General features: G+C 40.7%; 1 protein-coding gene across 1 annotated transcript in view; it reads right to left on the bottom strand.

Moving 5' to 3' along the window:
• Positions 1–18,204, bottom strand: part of AMPD3 (adenosine monophosphate deaminase 3) — a 137,476-nt gene that overhangs the window by 108,267 nt on the left and 11,005 nt on the right. The gene's annotated exons all lie outside the window — the stretch shown is intronic.

Genomic DNA, 18,204 nt, shown 5'->3' with positions numbered 1-18,204 from the left:
GGAGAAGCAGAGAGATGCCAGAGACAATAGCACCGAGAGTCCAGAAGAGGGCGGGGAACATGCTGGAGGTCACCAGGGGTCCTGGAAAAGCTCTGAGCATGGGCCAGCCTTGTTCTCCCCAAGCCAAGAGAGCAGAGAGGCATAAAAGCAAAGAAAAGCTGCCCAGTTCGTTTTATGAGGTCATAATAACCCTGACAACAAAACCTGTCAAGAACAGTATAAACACAAGAAGAAACAACAGACAGTCTCACTTTAGAATATGGACAGAAAAATTTTGAGAAAAACTTTAACGAATTGGATCAAAGCACATTAAAACAAAGATCCGTGATACTCAAGCAGGGTTTATTCTAGTGATGTAAGGATGGTTTGACATCAGGAAATGTATTTAAATTATACAGTTCATCAATAAGAAAAATAAATCATCCAAATCTAGATTCTGAAAAGCATTTGTTAAAATTCCACATCCATTTCTGTTGGTTCTTTTTTTCTTTTTTAACAGTTAAAATTTTAGGAAGAGTAAGATCACCTCTTTTTTTTTTTTATTTATTTTTTTCTTTCTTGACTGTGCCAAGAGGCATGTGGGATCTGGTTCCCCTACCAGGGATCAAACCCGTGCCCCTGCATTGGGGGCACGGAGTCTTAGCCACCGCACCGCCAGGGACATCCCCCGATAATCTGTTACCATAATGAAGACCAGCAATATCTTACTTAAAATTGAAATACTATAGACTATTCCATTAAAATCAGTAACCAGAAAAGGATGTTCAGTCTCACCATTATTCTTTAGTATTGTTCTAGAAGTTAAGGTCAATGAAATAAAGGAAAACATAAAAGAGAAACAAGAGGTGCTAAGACAAAATTATCATTATTTATCAAATCTATACCTTAGTTTTCAATGCTATATGTTAAAATTCCAAGATAATGTCCAGGAAAAAAAATAGCAGTCAAGAAGAGCTTAAAAAATCACTCAGAATAAAAGAAAAGTGAATTAAAACAATGGGCAATGTAAGTTTTCTTAACCCCCTAGAATGATAGCTATCAAAACATTTGAAAACATGTCATTGGGCTTCCCTGGTGGCGCAGTGGTTGAGAATCCGCCTGCCAATGCAGGGGACAAGGGTTCGAGCCCTGGTCCGGGAAGATCCCACATGCCGCAGAGCAACTAAGCCCGTGCGCCACAACTACTGAGCCTGGGATCTAGAGCCCGCGAGCCACAACTGCTGAAGCCCACGCACCTAGAGCCCGTGCTCCTCAACGAGAGAAGCCACCACAGTGAGAGGCCCACGCACCACAACGATGAGTAGCCCCTGCTCATCGCAGCTGGAGAGAGCCCGCGCACAGCAGCGAAGACCCAACGTGGCCAGAAAGAAAGAAAGAAAGAAAGAAAACATATCATTGATAAGGGTGTGAGTAAACAGACCCTCTCATACATTGCTGATGGTACTGTATCTTGGTACAGCCTCTATGGAGAGCAATTTGTCAATAGTTAAAAATTATAAATGTACATGCCTTTTAATCCAAAAATTACTCTTCTAGGAATTTATCCTATGGGTATCCTTGTATATATGTACAATGTTATTCTTTTTTATTTGTTGTTATTATACGAAAATGGAAACAAATATGTATCAATGCTCAATAAACAATTATAGTGTCCATTCAATGGCATACTGTGCAGCTTAAAAAAGAACAAAGAAGCTTTTAATATATTGAAATGGAATGAACTCTGAGATAAAATGTTAAGTGAAAAAGCAAAGTACATAAGACTGTGCTAGTTTGCTATCGTTCGTACATGTATTTTTTAAATAGGAAAAATTATACTTACATATTTACTAGTTTATGCATAAAATATGGATGCATATAAAAATATGTATAAATACACAAGAAACTAGTAACGTTTGTTGCATCTGTATACCCTTTGCTATGATTCGATTTTTAACCCAAGTAAATATATTACTTGTAATAAATACATTTAATTTTAGAAGAGCTGGGGAAAATGTTTATAAGAAGGGTATTGGAAATTCTTTGTTTTGTCAGATATGAAATATATTTTTAAACTACTATTATTTTAAACACTTTTTTTTTTAGCAGATATTCATTTTTAATTTTTATTTATTTATTTATTTATTTTTGTCTGTGTTGGGTCTTCATTTCTGTGCGAGGGCTTTCTCCAGTTGCAGCAAGCAGGGGCCACTCTTCATCGCGGTGCACGGGCCTCTCACTATCGCGGCCTCTCTTGTTGCGGAGCACAGGCTCCAGACGCGCAGGCTCAGTAGTTGTGGCTCACGGGCCTAGTTGCTCCGCGGCATGTGGGATCTTCCCAGACCCGGGCTTGAACCCATGTCCCCTGCATTGGCAGGCAGATTCTCAACCACTGTGCCACCAGGGAAGCCCTAAACTACTATTATTTTAAACATCACAAAACCATAAAACTGACAAGAGTACTGACAAACATTTAAATTAGTAACTTAAGCTATGATAAAGAAACATTGGAAATTAATAAGGAAATGCCAAATTATTCAACAAATGGCATTGGAAAAAATAACTCTTTGGCAAAAAAAAAAATCATATTCTCACCTGACACCAAATAAATTCCAGATTGTTTAAAATTTTAAATGTGCAAAATAAAACTATATAGAAATTAGGTTGAAATATTTGAGTAGTTAACTGATCTCCAGATATTGATGGATTTTCAGTTTCAAATGTTAAGTCAACCCCTCATTCCTGGGATAAGCCCCACTAGGTCATGATATATTATCTTTTTCATATACTGTTGGTTTCAATTTGCTGGAATATTAAGAACTTTTTAATCTGTTCAGAAGCGATGTTGATCTTTAGTTTTCTTGTAGTATCTTTGTCTGGTTTTGGTATCAGGATAGTGCCAACCTCCTAAAATGAGTCAGCTAGTGCTCCTCTTCTATTTTTTAAATGAGTTTCATAGAATTAGTATCATTTCATTCTAAATTTATGGTAGAATTTACTCATTAAGCATAAAGTTGTTCATAATATTTTCTTACTGTTTTTTAATATCTACATGATCTATAATGATGTCTCCTCTTTCATTTCTGATGCTGGCAATTTGTATCTCAGTCTGGTTAGAGGTTTATCAATTTTATTGATCTTTTCAAAGAACAAGCTTTCAGTTTTATTGACTTTCTTTTATTTTTCTGTGTTCTATTTCATTGGGTTCCACTCAATGATTTCCTTTCATCTACTTATTTCGTGTTCAATTTGCTCTTCTTTTTCTGCTGGTGAAACCTTAGATCATTGATTTTCAGACCTTCAGACTTTTCTAATAACATTTTTTTCTAATAACATTTAAAGCTAAAATTTATCTGAAAACACTGCTTTAGCTACCTACCACCAATTTTGATTTGTTGTGTTTTTATTATCATTCAGTTCAAAATAGCTTATAATTTCCCTTCTTTGACATGAGGGTTATTTAGAAGAGTATCATTTAATTTCCAAATATTTGTGAATTTTCCAGTTATCTTTTTGTTATTGATTTCTAAGTTGTTATTTTTAGGCAGAGAATGTACTCTATGTGATTTTAACTCTTTTAAATTTATTGAGACATTTTATGACCCATTATGTGTTCCACATTTGTGAATGTTCCACATGCACTTGAAAGAAATGTGTGTTCTGTTGTTCTTGGGCATTAAATGTTCTGTAAATGTCAATTAGGTCAAGTTGGTAGATGGTGCTCAAGCATTTATTCGTACTGATTATCTGTGCTCTACCAATTACTGAGAATGGAATGTTGATGTCTCCATCTATAATTGTGGATTTGTCCATTTCTCTGTTCACTTTTGTCTTTTTTTTTCCCCATATATTTTGAAGCTCCAATTGAGTGTATTCACATTTAGAATTATGCCTTCTTGATGAATTGACCCTTTTGTCATTAGGAAATGTCTCACATTATCCTTGGTAATATTTCTTGTCCTGAAGTCTACTCTGTTTTATATTAACATAGCCTCTCCAGTGTTCTTACAAGTGTTTACAAGGTATATCTTTTTCTACCCTTTTAATTTTAACCCATCCGTGCCTTTATATTTAAGGTGAGTTTCTGTAGACAGCACAAAGTTGGGTCTCTGTTTTTAACTGGAGTGTCTGGAACATTTGTGCTTAATGTAATTATCTGTACGGTTGGATTTAAATGTATCATCTTATTTGTTTTCTACTTATCCCATTTGTTTTTTGTTATTTCTTTATTTTTTTTTCCTTTTACTGACTTCTTTTGGATTACTTGATTGCTTTTTCAGTATGCCATCTCTACTTATTTGTAGTTTTTGGCTACACTTATTTGGAAGTACTTTCTTTTTGCCTCTTGTTTTGTTTTTAGTGATTGCTTCACATTTTATATACATATATTTATCCTATCACAGTCTACCTTCAAATAATATTCCACTTTATGTATAACATAGACCTTATAACAATATGCTTCTATTTCCCCATCCCATCCCTTGTGCTATTGTGGTCATACATTCTACTTCTACCTATGTTACAAGCACTATGAAACATTGTTATTATTTTTAAACTGTGAATTATCTTGTAATAAAATTTTTAAATGAGAGGAAATTCTTTTGTAAATACTCACATGTTTACCATTTCTTCCACTCTGCTTTCATTCATGTAGCTCCAAGTTTCCACATGGTGTCATATTTCTTTAGCCTTAAGAACTTCCTTTAACATTTTTGCAGTACAGGTGATAGTCACATATTCTCTCAGCTTTTATTTATATGAAAAAGTATTTCTTTTACCTTCATTTTTAACGGATATTCTTCCTGAATAGAGAATTCTAGGTTGACAGAGTTTTCTTTTAGTATTTTAAAGATGTTGTTAGAAATGATGGCTTATTTTTGTAATCATTCTTGTCTTTGTTCCCCTGTATGTAACGTATCTCTGAGTTTCTCTGGCTGAGTTTAAGTTTTGGAGGGTTTTTTTGTTTTGTTTAGTTTTGTCTTGCTTGTCATTAGCTTTCAGCAATTTGATTATGTTATGCTTTGGTGTGGTTGGCTTTTTATTTTTCCTGCCTGGGATTTGTTGTACCTCTTGGGTCTGTGGATTTACAGTTTTTATTAAATATGAAAAATTTTCTGCCATTATTTCTTTGCCCCACCCCACCCCAAATTTAGGACTCCAATTATAATACACATATTATACCACCTGTTATTGTTCCATAGGTTATAGAGCCTCTGATCATCTTTTTAGGCCTTTTCCCCCTCTCCTCTGTATTACAGTTTGGATAGTTTCTATTGCTTCTTCTAACTGAGTCTTCATTTCTAAAGTGATTTTGTCTGTTATTTCTAATTCTTTAGTTCTGTTATATGATTTCTAAGTTTTTTAAATTCTGACTTATGTTGTTCTTTAATCTCTTGTTTTGAAACAGAATGTTGTATTTTGATCTCCTTTTTGAGCATGTCTCTCTGGCATGCTTTCACTGTCTGTGGGTATAGTACAATGCTGCTTATTGCTTTTCCTCATAGAAATTTGACCTTGATACTTTTCTGTTGATTAATTTATGGGAGTATAGTTTCCCTGAATTTTGTTCAAACAGCTTTTCTAACTTCACAAAGCTCCCTCTTCTGCTGTGTCCATGTAGTGTCAAAAAGTGGCAGTCTGCATTCTAAAATTAAAAGTTTATTTTTTTAAACTGTTTTCCTTCTGAGAGTTCCTGGTTCTTTCCTCCTTCCCCACTGTTATCTCAACCTTCTCTTACTTCCATTTTTTTTTTAACTCTATCTTATCCATTTTTATTCCACTCCTAGAAGTTTCCCTTAGTGTGGGGCCTTATCTTTAAATGACACCAGGACTAGTCAGTTTCAAGAGTTCAGGTTCAAAGAGGCTAGAGTGTCCCTGTTCCTTTAGGTCTTAGCACAAGCCCTCTGTTCTCCTCCATCACTGGAGTGGGCAAACTCCTTCCAGGTTTAGCTCCTGCTCTCAGATTGACCCTCCATGCTTCCATCATGTCTGATATTTTCTCATAATTCCTCAGGTCCATCAATTCCCTGTGGCCTCCCTCTACTTCCTCCCACATAAATGCCCAAACACATTGTGATTGCTGGTGCTTGTATTTTGTTACCTAGTTTTGTTACAAATGTTGACCCTAGGTCTTTAATTTTTTTAACTAGTTGCTCTGTCTGTTTTTTATGTGGTGATTCAAGAAGATTCAAAATCTATGCTATCCTGTTCCTGCCATCTTCTCACAGTTAAAATATGTATCATTTTTAAAATCAGAGCAAGGGTGGGGAACATTAGATATTCTGAAGTACATTTTACATTCCTTTTGGAATTTAACCATAGAAACTTAGAATAAATTGGCTGAGACAAGGAAGAACACCCAACACATTTGCACTGATAATGTATGTAGCATCTTGTATACTCCTTTTTTATGAAATAATTTAGTATGTGCTTTTCATGTTTGGTACATAATCTTCATAGTGATCTTTTTAATGCCTTCAGAATATTCCACTGAGTAGAGGTACCAAAATTTACTCAGCCTGGCCCTTATCATTGGACACATGGGCTGTTCCCATTTTTCTGCTGCCTCAGATGATGTTATCATAAATACATTTGTGCACTTAGCTTTTTTGTTTTTGTTGAATTATTTCCTATGACAGAATCCCAAGAGTGGGATTACTGGGTCAAGGGTAGGAACATCTCCCTGACTCTGGCAATCTATAATTTGAAAATATGTTTTGAGAATTATTTTTCTCATTATAGGGGAAAGGTTAAGACTCAGTTGTTGATGGTAAGGATCACATAAAGGAAATAGGACAATTTTCCAGGATCACTGCTATTCTATTCTTTCTCCCAGCTGTCAGTCTTTCCTGTTTATTTTATTCAACTTTCATTTTTCATTGATTTAACCAACACTTATAGAGGGCTTACTATGTGTCAGACACTGTTGTCTCTCACCCACACTAGAGTGAATTCACAAGTGTGTGTGGTGCTCTGCTCAATGACTGGAAGAAAGGGGCCCAATCCGGGTATGCCCTGGTCTATACTCTCTACAGCCATGAAGGGTACTGTGGCTCATCCTCAGCTGACCCTTCCTGAATGTCTGAGATTGCTCAAGAAACCCTAGAATCTTTTGCTTAGAGAGCTCTGGTACCAACAATCCATCCTCCCCCATAGGCAGGTTTAGCCCCATTCTAGAGTAGCTTTGAGAAAAGGTTGGACCCAAGCAATTGTAATTGCATTAGCTGATATAGTTGCTGATATAAAATAATCTTGTTATTTTATCCCCCAAAAGCTTGTAAGCTAGGACTAACCCCCAAGGTCTCCTAGTCACAACCTGACAGCTATACTGATTCAGTTCATACCCCTGACTTTCAGCCTCAGTTTCCCTGTCTTTCCATTGCCCCCTGAAAACTGAATTTTGCCCCGAACTCAAGTTTCCATGGCGTGGGTTCTGGTTGTTCTACTGAGTCCCTGTCTACCCTGGCCAGGTTTCCCTCACAGTGGGGCTGGACCCTACTCCACAACTCCCAGACACTGGTTGAGTTTGTGTTCAATGACCTGAGTATTGAAAACCAGGATTCTGCGTGTATCTCTACTTTACGCTCCATGGCTGCCCCCGAACACTTGATGGAGCCCTGCAGTCACGAGCCCTGACCTACATCTAGCCTGACTTCACCACACCTTTACAGTCCCCGCCAGGACCAGTGGACTCCCGGGACCCATCCCATCTAGTCCCTGTGCTGAGGAGCCTATATAACTCATGTCCAACCCTGTTGAGTTAATAATCATCTTCCCAGCCACAATGTTTTACAAGAGAGGAACCCAAGGGCCAGAGAGTGAAAGTGACTTTGCAAAAGTCAATAGCAATTCTGTATTCAGATCTAGGCCCAGAGCCCAAGGTTCCTCACTCCTGAGAGGAAACGAGTAAGTGGAAGGCCAGAGAAGAAATTTAGGAATAGATTACACAGCAAAAGTCTAATTACAAGTCCTGAGGGCCCCAGGATGGGGAAAGAGAGGCAGCAAAATAGGGGTGTGAAGTCAGGAAAGTAGCTAAATTGACTTTATGTGCAGCCCTAGACCATCAGATCGGATCTAGTTAAATACCTCTTGCATCTCCAGAATGTCCCAGGGATCTGAAGCAGGGTTGGGCCTATAAGTGCAGGTCAGGGGCTCACATACGTAGGCCAAGGGAAAAGAAAGGGTAGAAAACTGAGGAAGGACATAGGGGCCAGGAACCAGACAGGGCCTGACACATATAGATGCTCAGGTAGTCCCTCACATCAGCTGGAACCTCCCTGCATCATGAAGATTAGGCAACCTTTGCTCAAAATACACACCACCAGGGTCTTTGGAAGTCGAAACCTTTCTCTAGGATTTCTGTAAATGCTCAGGACACATAGATTCTCATGTCCTGCTTTCTCAGGGTAATGTTCTTTGAGTACAGTCTTTGTTTAGCACCATATCAATCTAGGCACAAAATTTAGCCCTTTCATGGAAAAAAATTCATATGTACCATACATAAGATTAATATTTGTTTGGGAATTCCCTGGTGGTCCAGTGGTTAGGACTCGGCGCTTTCACTGCCGTGGCCCAGGTTCAATCCCTGGTTGGGGAAGTAAGACCCTGCAAGCCATGTGGCGTGGCCCAAAAATTAATATTTGCTTCAAATGTTGAGGGGGAGTCACAGGGAGGGAGTCCCATCACTTACTGTACAACAGACCACCTAGGAATCCTCGTTGCACATTCCTGCTGTCCTCAGGCCCTGCAGCCACCCCCTGATGATGGTTTTCTCTATTAGCTCCAATATCACAGCTTCCCACACTGCACTCACCCTCACATACTCCTCTGGTTTCTCTCTCTTCCTTCTCCCTTCTCTGTCCTCTGCTCTTTCCTCTTCCTGCCATCTCTCCAAAGTCAGAAACAAATTCCCTTCCCTGTCTCACCCAGAGAGGCTGGCATAGGAGGTGGGATGGGGCATATTCTTGCACACCCACTGCTTCTTCACCAAATTCTTTTCTCAAACAAAGTTACTTCCCTCCCATAGAGGAATTCAAGTGCCAGATGTTAAAGTAATTCAAATTTTTTTCCACCTCAATATACATGTGTAAACAAGAAATATGCAGAACTATTCTGACGCATAGTTCATGCCTGACCAAGCTCTATGATTGTCCTGTTCAAAATGGACTGATAAGAAAGTTTAGAACGTCCTGTCTGATTCAGGAGTGTGCCCGTGGCCGTGAAAGCTCAGCTGAATCCCAGAACTGAGCCTGGGAAAATTGGATTTGTCTTGTGCCCCTTGTGAAGACAGTTTACAAACTGCTGATACAGGAAAGACACCAAGAGTGGGGTGCTACTTTTTTAAAATGAGCCAAAAAGTAAGTAGTGCCTATGACACTTTCATAGAATTGTTCAAGGTTTTTCAATCCTGCCTGGACTCTTAGTATATTCTCAGGTTGCAAACTTTGTGTTGAAATGTGATATCAATCTAGTTGCAAAAAAATGTGCAACAATATCTCATATGATCAAACCAGGTGACCAGGTAAGCAATAAAGCTTCAAGATGTGTGGTTTGTTCTAGTTACTACCTAGTGGTGTAAAACAACAACCAATTTATTATTCTCAAGGATTATATGGGTCAGGAATTCAGAAAGGGCATAGCAAGGACAGTTTGTATTTGTTCCACGATGTCTGGAACCTCAGTTGGGAAGTCTGAAAGGCTGGAAGGTTACTCAATGACTAGGTATTAGAATTATCTGAAGGCTCTTTCACTCATGTCTGTAACACTGGAACATCTACATGTGGCCTCTCCATCTGGGATTTCTCATAGCATGGTGGTTAGGTTTTATGGTAAGAGGTCCTAAGGTGACCCCCAATGATCCCTACCTCCTGGTATTCACAACCTTGTGTAATCTCATCCCCTTGAGTAACTTGCTTCTAACCAACAAAATATGGTACATTGATGGAATATTCCATCTGTGATTAAGTTACAAAAGATTGAGAATCAGATTCTCTCTCTCTTGCTGGCTTTGATGAAGCAAGCTGCCATGTTGAAGAGGCCCACATGGCAAGGAATTGAGGGTTATCCTGGCCAACAGCCAGTGAGGAATTAAAGACTACAATCTGATAATCCTCAAAGAACTGAATCCTGCCAACAACCATATAAATGACCTTGGAAGTGGATCCTTCCCCATTTGCACCTTCAGATGAGACCCCAGCCCTGGTTGAAACCTTGACTGTAGCCTTGGGAGAGATCCTGCAGCAGAGGAGCAAGCCAAGTTGTGGTCAAATTTCTTACTCAGAGAAACAGAGATAATAAATGTGTGTTGTTTTAAACTGCTAAGTTCGGGGGTGATTTTTTACACAGCAACAGGTATCTAATATATGTTCCAGGACTGAGCAGCCCACAAGAACCAGGCAGAAATTGTATCACTTTTTATGACCTGGGCTCAGTCACATAGCATTACTTCCCCACAAAGTCACAAGCCTGTCCAGATTCAAGAAGATGGAACATAGATCCCGTCTCTCAAAAGGAGGAATGTCAAAGTATCATCATGGGAACAGCATGGGGGAGGAGAGATGGTACTGTGGCCATCTCTGGAGAACACAGCCTGCCACATGACTCTTTGGCCTTGTCCCATAGCAGGGCTTGAAGTGCTCATGTGTAAATTTTAAGAAAGATTTATTTTTTGGTGCTATCTTGAAATGGAGGTTTTGTTTGTGCTCCTCTTGAAATATCTCCTCTGCTTTTAAGAAATGCCTAAACAATATCTCAGCATGTCACAAGATGAATGGGAATTGGCCCTCCTGCAACCAGAGAGACCTCAGAACCATAATTTCCAAGAATGTGACCAACTATCTGAAGTACAAGCTTCTCTCCCCTTAAGAATGACTCCTAATGAATTACAACATTGCCCTGGCTACATGTTCTGAAACATTCCAGCATTGCCCCATACTCCATGCCAGCTGAACAGAATCAGGACAGTGAAGGAGGAGAATGCAGTGGGGAGAACCAATGGACACTCAAGCCAGGCTGACTCCCCGGGTGCTTCCACACCCCACAGACTCAAAGAACTGCTGAGCAAGAAGGCAGCTTAGAAGTCGATCAGCTCAACTTACACTAGTAATGATAGTAGTGCAGTTAATAAAACCTGACTGTAACAGCAAGTCCTTTACCACAGGGTGACGTAGATTTTAGTATCCTGATGTAACTCAAACGTCAAATTTTCAGTTTGTAAACTCATGCTTCTGCTTAATACCCCAGTCACTGTAGCTTAAGCCCCATCCCACTTGTCTTCAAGAAATCCAAGCTTTTACCAAGTTCCCCTGGGAATGCCTATGTGGCTCACCCATTTCTCCTGTACTTTCCACCTCTCCTGTACTTTCCACCTCTCCTGTACTTTGCCTAGCCCCACATGGAGGATCCTGGGTCTGAACATCTGCCTCCCTCAAGATACAACTTTCCTAAGCCCAGTCACTGCTCTGCCCCAGCATAAGCTATACAGACCCTTCCCCTATTTTCTCATTGTGATAACACAGACTTAGAGAGAAGAGAATTACAGCAGAGAGAAACTTAAAACCCAATATTTTTGCTCCAATTTCCCAGGCTCCACACTGGACTTCTATACCCTACTGCTCTACTGCTGCCATGGGGCAAGGGCCAGCCTGCTTCCCACAACGGTGATACTCTTCATTCCCCAACTCCTTACGATCCAGATAAAAGAAGTGGTTATTTCCCCACACTCCAATCCAAGGCCCATCTCCTTTGTCTTTATTTCCTGCTTTAGGATTGATCTTATTCCAGGAGGCCAGAGAATTTAAGTGTCCATTTCAGGTAAAACTCCAACTTCTAAATGATGTTAGAAAAAGCATTCTGACCATAGAATACCATGTATATGATACTACAGGCTAGACAATCTTGAGCCCCATAAAACCCAGTTAAGTTTTTTTTCACATTCTCTCCTCTGACAAGAGTTTATGACCAGGGTCACAGCCTTCCAGGCATCTTCAATGTCTGAGCAACTGAGTTTCTACTATTTACTGGCTGAAAATGGCTCATCCATTTTCTAAAAGCAATAATAAACAAGCAGATGGCAGTCTAAATAGATACTGAGGAAATAAACACTGCTCCAAAAGAAACCCTTTGGAGAGATTAACTCTGTCTAATATAATGAAAATGTTTGACACAATTTTACTAACCATTTTAGGTTATTGGAGCCACAGAATATCAGACCCTCCCCATTCCAGAGTAAGATCTTTGCTCTACATTTGTTTGGCCCATAGGATGCACTTCCTAGACTTTTCCTCTTTAGGAGACAAAACTGCTTGCGAATTTTAAATCACAGTTCTTTTTCAATCTCAACTTATAGGGGCAGGACAGGAATAAAGATGCAGACATAGAGAATGGATTTGAGGACACGGGGAGGGGGAAAGGTAAGCTGGGACGAAGTGAGAGAGTGGCATGGACTTATATACACTACCAAAAGTAAAATAGATAGCTAGTGGGAAGCAGCCGTATAGCACAGGGAGATCAGCTCGGTGCTTTGTGACCACCTAGAAGGGTGGGATAGGGAGGGTAGGAGGGAGACACAAGAGGATGGAGATATGGGGATATATGTATATGTATAGCTGATTCACTTTGTTGTAAAGCAGAAACTAACACACCATTGTAAAGCAATTATACTCCAATAAAGATGTTAAAAAAAACAAAAATCCAAAAATCTTTGGGTCCACTCTCAGCGAATTTCACCTTGTTGCACCAACTTTATGGACGGAGGAAACTGAGGTTTCGTGAAATCCAATAACTTGCCTGAATGACACCATTAGAAAGTGGGAGAGCTGAAATTTAGAACACTAACAGCCCTAGGTGCACTGGGGCTTGCCACAATACCAGGCCACACTTGGTCTGAAAGGAAATGGTACGTATCACAAAAACATGCTGTGTGAAGACCAGCCAAGCATGCAACAAATGGGTCCCATTCAGCTTGGGATTACGGGCAGAACAAACAATAGAGCAGGCTTCAAAACGAACTTCCGTTTCCAGGATGAGAAGGAAACAGAGGGACATGAGCTCTTAGGAGACACCTGCAGAGAGCAGGGACTCAAGCCAGAGAAAGGGCGTAAAGAGCCTGAAAACAGAGGCTGAAAAGAGGACGCTACATTCATTCTTCCATCCCACAGATTTTCACCAAATGAGTCCTTTGTGCCTGATTTTGTGCTAAGCCACAGGCACATAACAATGAACAAGTCAGAGTTCCTGCCCTCCTACACAGTCTGGTAGAAGGGGCAAACAAGTAAATATAGAACCTGCATCCCGCTGATTCAAATGAAAGGGACATCCTGATTAAAATATCTATGGCAACTCTGAGACTATTTGTGCCCAAGGACAGCAGGAGCCTGAGTGGGTTGTCATTTCCTTTGTCTCCCAACTCCGTTGTACCTGGAGTAGAATCCCTGGGGCCAGCTCTGGCTGGGCACCCAACGGGATCCCTCTAGACCTCTGGGCGGCTCAGCCTCCTTGTAAGCGTTTTACCCTGGAATGGTCTGGACTTTGAGGTACAACGCGTGACTATGACCACTGTCAACAGGCAATGACACAAAGCAACTGTCGTTTTTGGCAACAGCCAGTTGAGCAAATGCTTAATTCAAAAGCCTCTTATAGTTTTTGTGAAAACAAATTACATCACGTGCTTACCCAGGCGTCTCCCAACCAGGCTAAAGAGTGTTTTCTTTTGGGAGTGGGCATGCGGGGACTCTGCATAGAGTGAAGTGGCACAAAAGTCTCCATATCTCAGAGGTTTGTCATGCCCTCAAGCAGAGCCCTTGGAAAACCCTCTTGGCAGGGAGGCAGACATTCTGAGAAGTCTCTGCATGCCAAGCCCTGTGCTGTGTTCAGGGAGATGCAGGAGGTCAGCTGAGGTCAATAGGGAAGTAGACTTTTACTGAGAGACTTCCATGGGCCAGCTGCTGGGCCAGAGTGTTCACGTACCTTATCTCATTCAATCATAACACGTGTGTGCTCAGCTCCAAACATCACCCTGGACCCACCTCAAGGCCAATACTTAACAAATCCACCTCTAAAGCAGTGGTTAGTGATACAGTGTTCACCACAGATTCCATGGGGACAGAGACAGCACATTTACATTGCAGACCACTAGTAAATCTTAACGCAACACCTACATTTGTCTTCTCCCTCCTCTCCTCCCCAGTCTCTGTAATTTTTCTGCAACAGGATTCTTCCTCTCTCCCTCTCTCTCTCTCCTTATATACACAGCTTCTTAAAAGTCCCCTCCATCTCTCTCCCTGTGACTTGCCTAACCCCATACACAGAAGCCTAATAGTTAGCCAAAAAGCAAGAATATCATATTCCCCAAGCAGGACCCTTGTGAGTTTCACTTTGTCTCATTCATTCATTTAACAAATAGTTATCAAGTGCCCAGCACAGTTTTGGGTCCAGGGGATTAGCAGTGAACATGATAGACAAAAATATCTGCCCTCATACAGTTTCCATAATCTTATAGCAACACATTTTTATGTATAAGAAAACTGAGGTTCAAGGTCAGTTGATCCCACAGAGTCAGACACCTGGAGCCCAGGGACAAAATCCAGCCCAGAAAAAGTAGCTCTCAGGACCTATGCAGGGTCTCAGGTGCCCAGCCAGCACCCTGGGGCTTGTGGTGAGACTGGGTGCCTAGAGCCTGGAGAACTAGGTATGGGTGTCATGTTACAAGAACAGCACCTGGAAACAAGTAAGTTTGGGTTCAAGTTCCAGCTCAACTACCTACTTGGACTAGTTACTTAATCTTCTTTAAGTCTCCTTATTGCCATCTGTAAAATGGGGATACAAATTAAACTTACCTCATAGACTGTGATACACACACACACACGCACACACACACACATATGGTATCTAGCACATAGTAAGCTCTATAAATATTAGTTATTGTTTATTTATTTATTCACTTACTTTTGTTATTATTATTAGGGGGAACAATGGGCTACATCGTAGTAGACCCTCACAACTTGTCAGCCCAGCATCCTTCTTTTTCTTCTGGGAGCAGACTTTCTCACAATCACCTCCCCACACGTTCCTAACCTTCTGACCAACCAACTCTCCCCCTGAGGTTTTCATGGAAGCCATCGTGTTAGTACAATATGACCCCTCCCTCAGACATTGAACAAAGCCGGACTAATCAGAATTCTTCCCCAGGAAGTTTGCAACTGGAACAGGAAAGAGGTATCAGTCTCCCTCCAGGGAGGTGAACCTATCACTCCTAGCAGCCATGTTTTCAGCCACATGGACTGAGGAGCAAAAAGGATCAGTCTGTAATAAGAACATGGAATGAAACTGATGTGCAGAGAGAAGCAGAAATGAGATATGGGGAGCTGTTCCAGCATTTGAGAGCCTGGTTCCACTTTTTTCTTGAGGACCAACTGAGATCTTGTCTTTGAGTTCCAGGAGACAATTTTCTAAGTAATTTCCTTGTTTTTCTCAAGCTGCTTGGATGTGGGATTCTATTCTTTGCCATTAATAAGAACCCTAATTAAATACAGGTCTAATCCAGCAGGCTTGGCCTTGATAATGGGTAACACAAGCCTCTTAAAGTCTTCTATCTAGGAAAATCCAATTTCCCCTTAATAGTCAGGTCAAATATCCCCAGCCAGTTTAGTAACCCCCTTCTTTTCCTGTTGATTCATTGGCATGAGGAGCTTGAAGTGACCAGGTGGTAGTCTTCACTTCCAGTTTAATGGTACCATTGAGGTGTTCCCTGAAGGAAACATTCCTCCCTTGGGAAATAAGACTTCTAGACCAGCAGAGCCTAAAATGATAAAAATAGAAAGTAAAAATTTCACTAGTGGACCGCTAAATATGATAGTAAGAGGAACCTCTCCCACTTTCACAGCTTGATTCCTGGACCCATAAAAACTGGCTATAGGAGAAATAGCAACATAAGTTGGTAACTAATTTAGAGCATATATACATCCTGGAAGACATTGCCCCAGCTCTGCAAGATGTTTCCACCCAGCTGGCACTGTAATTAAGCCTTCAAAAGATCATACCACCACTTTATCAGGGCAGCTCCTTCAAGGTGATGGGCAACGTTGCAAGACCAGTGAATTCCATGAATGTGAGCCCATTGCCACACTTCATTTGCAGTGAGTTCCCTGGTCAGAAGCAATGCTTTGTGAAATACCATGTGAATAACACAATCTATAAATCCCTGGATAGTGGTTTTGGTAGAAACACTGTGAATAGGGAAGGCAAATCTGTAGCCAGAGTAAGTGTCTGTTTCACTGAGAGCTAAGTTCAGTCCCTTCCATGATGGAAGTGATATTCTGTAATCAACCTTCTACCACGTGTGGCTGGTGCTCCCAGGGAATGGTGCCATAATGAATGCTCAGTGTTGGTCTCTGCTATTAGCAGGTTGAACGTTCATCAGTGGTGATTGGAAATCCATGTTGCTCAGTCCATGAATAACCTTCATGGACCACTTTGTTTGGTTTCCACTGGACTAAGACAGGAGTGGCTGAGGAAAGAAGCTAACAGATGTCCACAGGCATGTCATCTCATCCACCTTCTTATTAAGATCCTCTTCTGATGAGGTTTCTGTTTGGTAAGCATTCACATGGGACAAAATATCTTAGCACTATGTTCATATTCAGAGAGTTCTAGCCACAGACCTCTTTCTCAGACCTTGTCATCAATTCTCCAATCATGATCCTTCTAAGTTTTGACCATCTAAGCAAATCATTAGCCCCGGAGTCAATATAAATCCATACTTTTGCCCACTGGGAGAATTTTCCTTCACTCCTACCTTTGGAAGCCATCCATCATGGCAGGCCTACAGTGTGGCAACCATCCACTTTTGGATAGCACCAGCATATTGTACAGACCCATCTTTAAACCAGGCTTGGAATTTTTCCTTGTCAGCCAACTTGTCATAGGAAACTCCCCAAGAAGCCACAGATTCGGGATGAGAGGGAAAAGGCAATGTGATAAGAACACATAGGGCCATAGGCATCTGTGCCATTTTCTTATACAACTTATTTGTGCCTTCAGAACTTGCTTGAGCCTGATCTCATACATACCATTTCTGTTTAATGATGGAATGCTGCTGTGAATGCCCAATTTTATGGCCTGGAGGGTCAGACAACATTCACTTCATGATGGGTAACTTAGGTTGCATGGTAACTTGACTTGTGGTCAAGCATTCAGTCTCTACCAAGGCCCACTTACAACCTAGAAACTGTTTCTCCAGAGAATAGTTGTCTTCAGAAAATGGTAAGCTTTGCTCCAGAATCTTAATAGTCTGGGCTATGATTCACCTACAGGAGACTGCTAAAGTGTCCCTACCTGCCACAGGCACTTCAAGCACAACTGGATGCTGTGTTATACAGCCCAGGTGGTAGAGTGGTTTGCATGGCAGTCTAGATCTGAGGCAGAGTTTTCTCTTGTTTGGGGTCCCACTCCAAATTGGCAGCTTTTTTAGTTTCTCAGTAAATTAGTGAGAGTTGCATGTCCAAATGAGTTGCGTGTTGCCTCCAAAACCTAAAGAGACCCAAGAGGTATTGTACCTCTTCCTTAGTGGTGGAAGGGACCAGATACAGCAACTTTTTCTTTACTTTGGTAAAGATAACTCACTGTGCTCCAGATCACTGGACCTCTAGAAATTTTACCAAGATGGCAAGCCCCTGGATTTTTGTGGTGTTTATTTCCCACCCTGTGGTTGAATCTGTGTTTCCAGTGTATCTAGAGTAGTTGCTACTTCCTGCTTACCAGGAAGCAGGATAGCATCAGCATGATGTCATCCATCTGATGAACCAGGATGATTCAGAATGGAAAGGCAATCAAGTTTCCTTGGAACAAAATTATGACATAGGGCTGGAGAGTTGATACGTCCCTGAAGTAGGATAGTGAAGGGATATTGTTGGTCCTGCCAACTAAAGGCAAACTGCTTCTGATGGGCTTTCTTAACAAGTATAAAGAAAAAAGCATTCAGATTAACAGCTGCATACCAAGTGTGTTAAATTTTTCCAGCAATGAAACTACATCTGTAACCAACACCTGATTAGATTTACAATAATTCACTGCCATTCTTCAAGATGCATCTGTCATAAAGTTGGTATTATTATACACATTTACAGATGAAAAGATAAAACCACAAAGATGTTCATACTCTATTAAGGTGAAGAGCCTAGATTTGAATGCAGCATCTATTAGGCTTTATCATTATCCTATCACAGTCTT

The sequence above is a fragment of the Eubalaena glacialis genome, chromosome 10 (genome assembly GCF_028564815.1).
Source record: "Eubalaena glacialis isolate mEubGla1 chromosome 10, mEubGla1.1.hap2.+ XY, whole genome shotgun sequence".
NCBI lineage: Eukaryota > Metazoa > Chordata > Mammalia > Artiodactyla > Balaenidae > Eubalaena > Eubalaena glacialis.
Note: the sequence above shows the minus strand (reverse complement) of the source record. Positions and strands in the feature narration are given on the sequence as shown.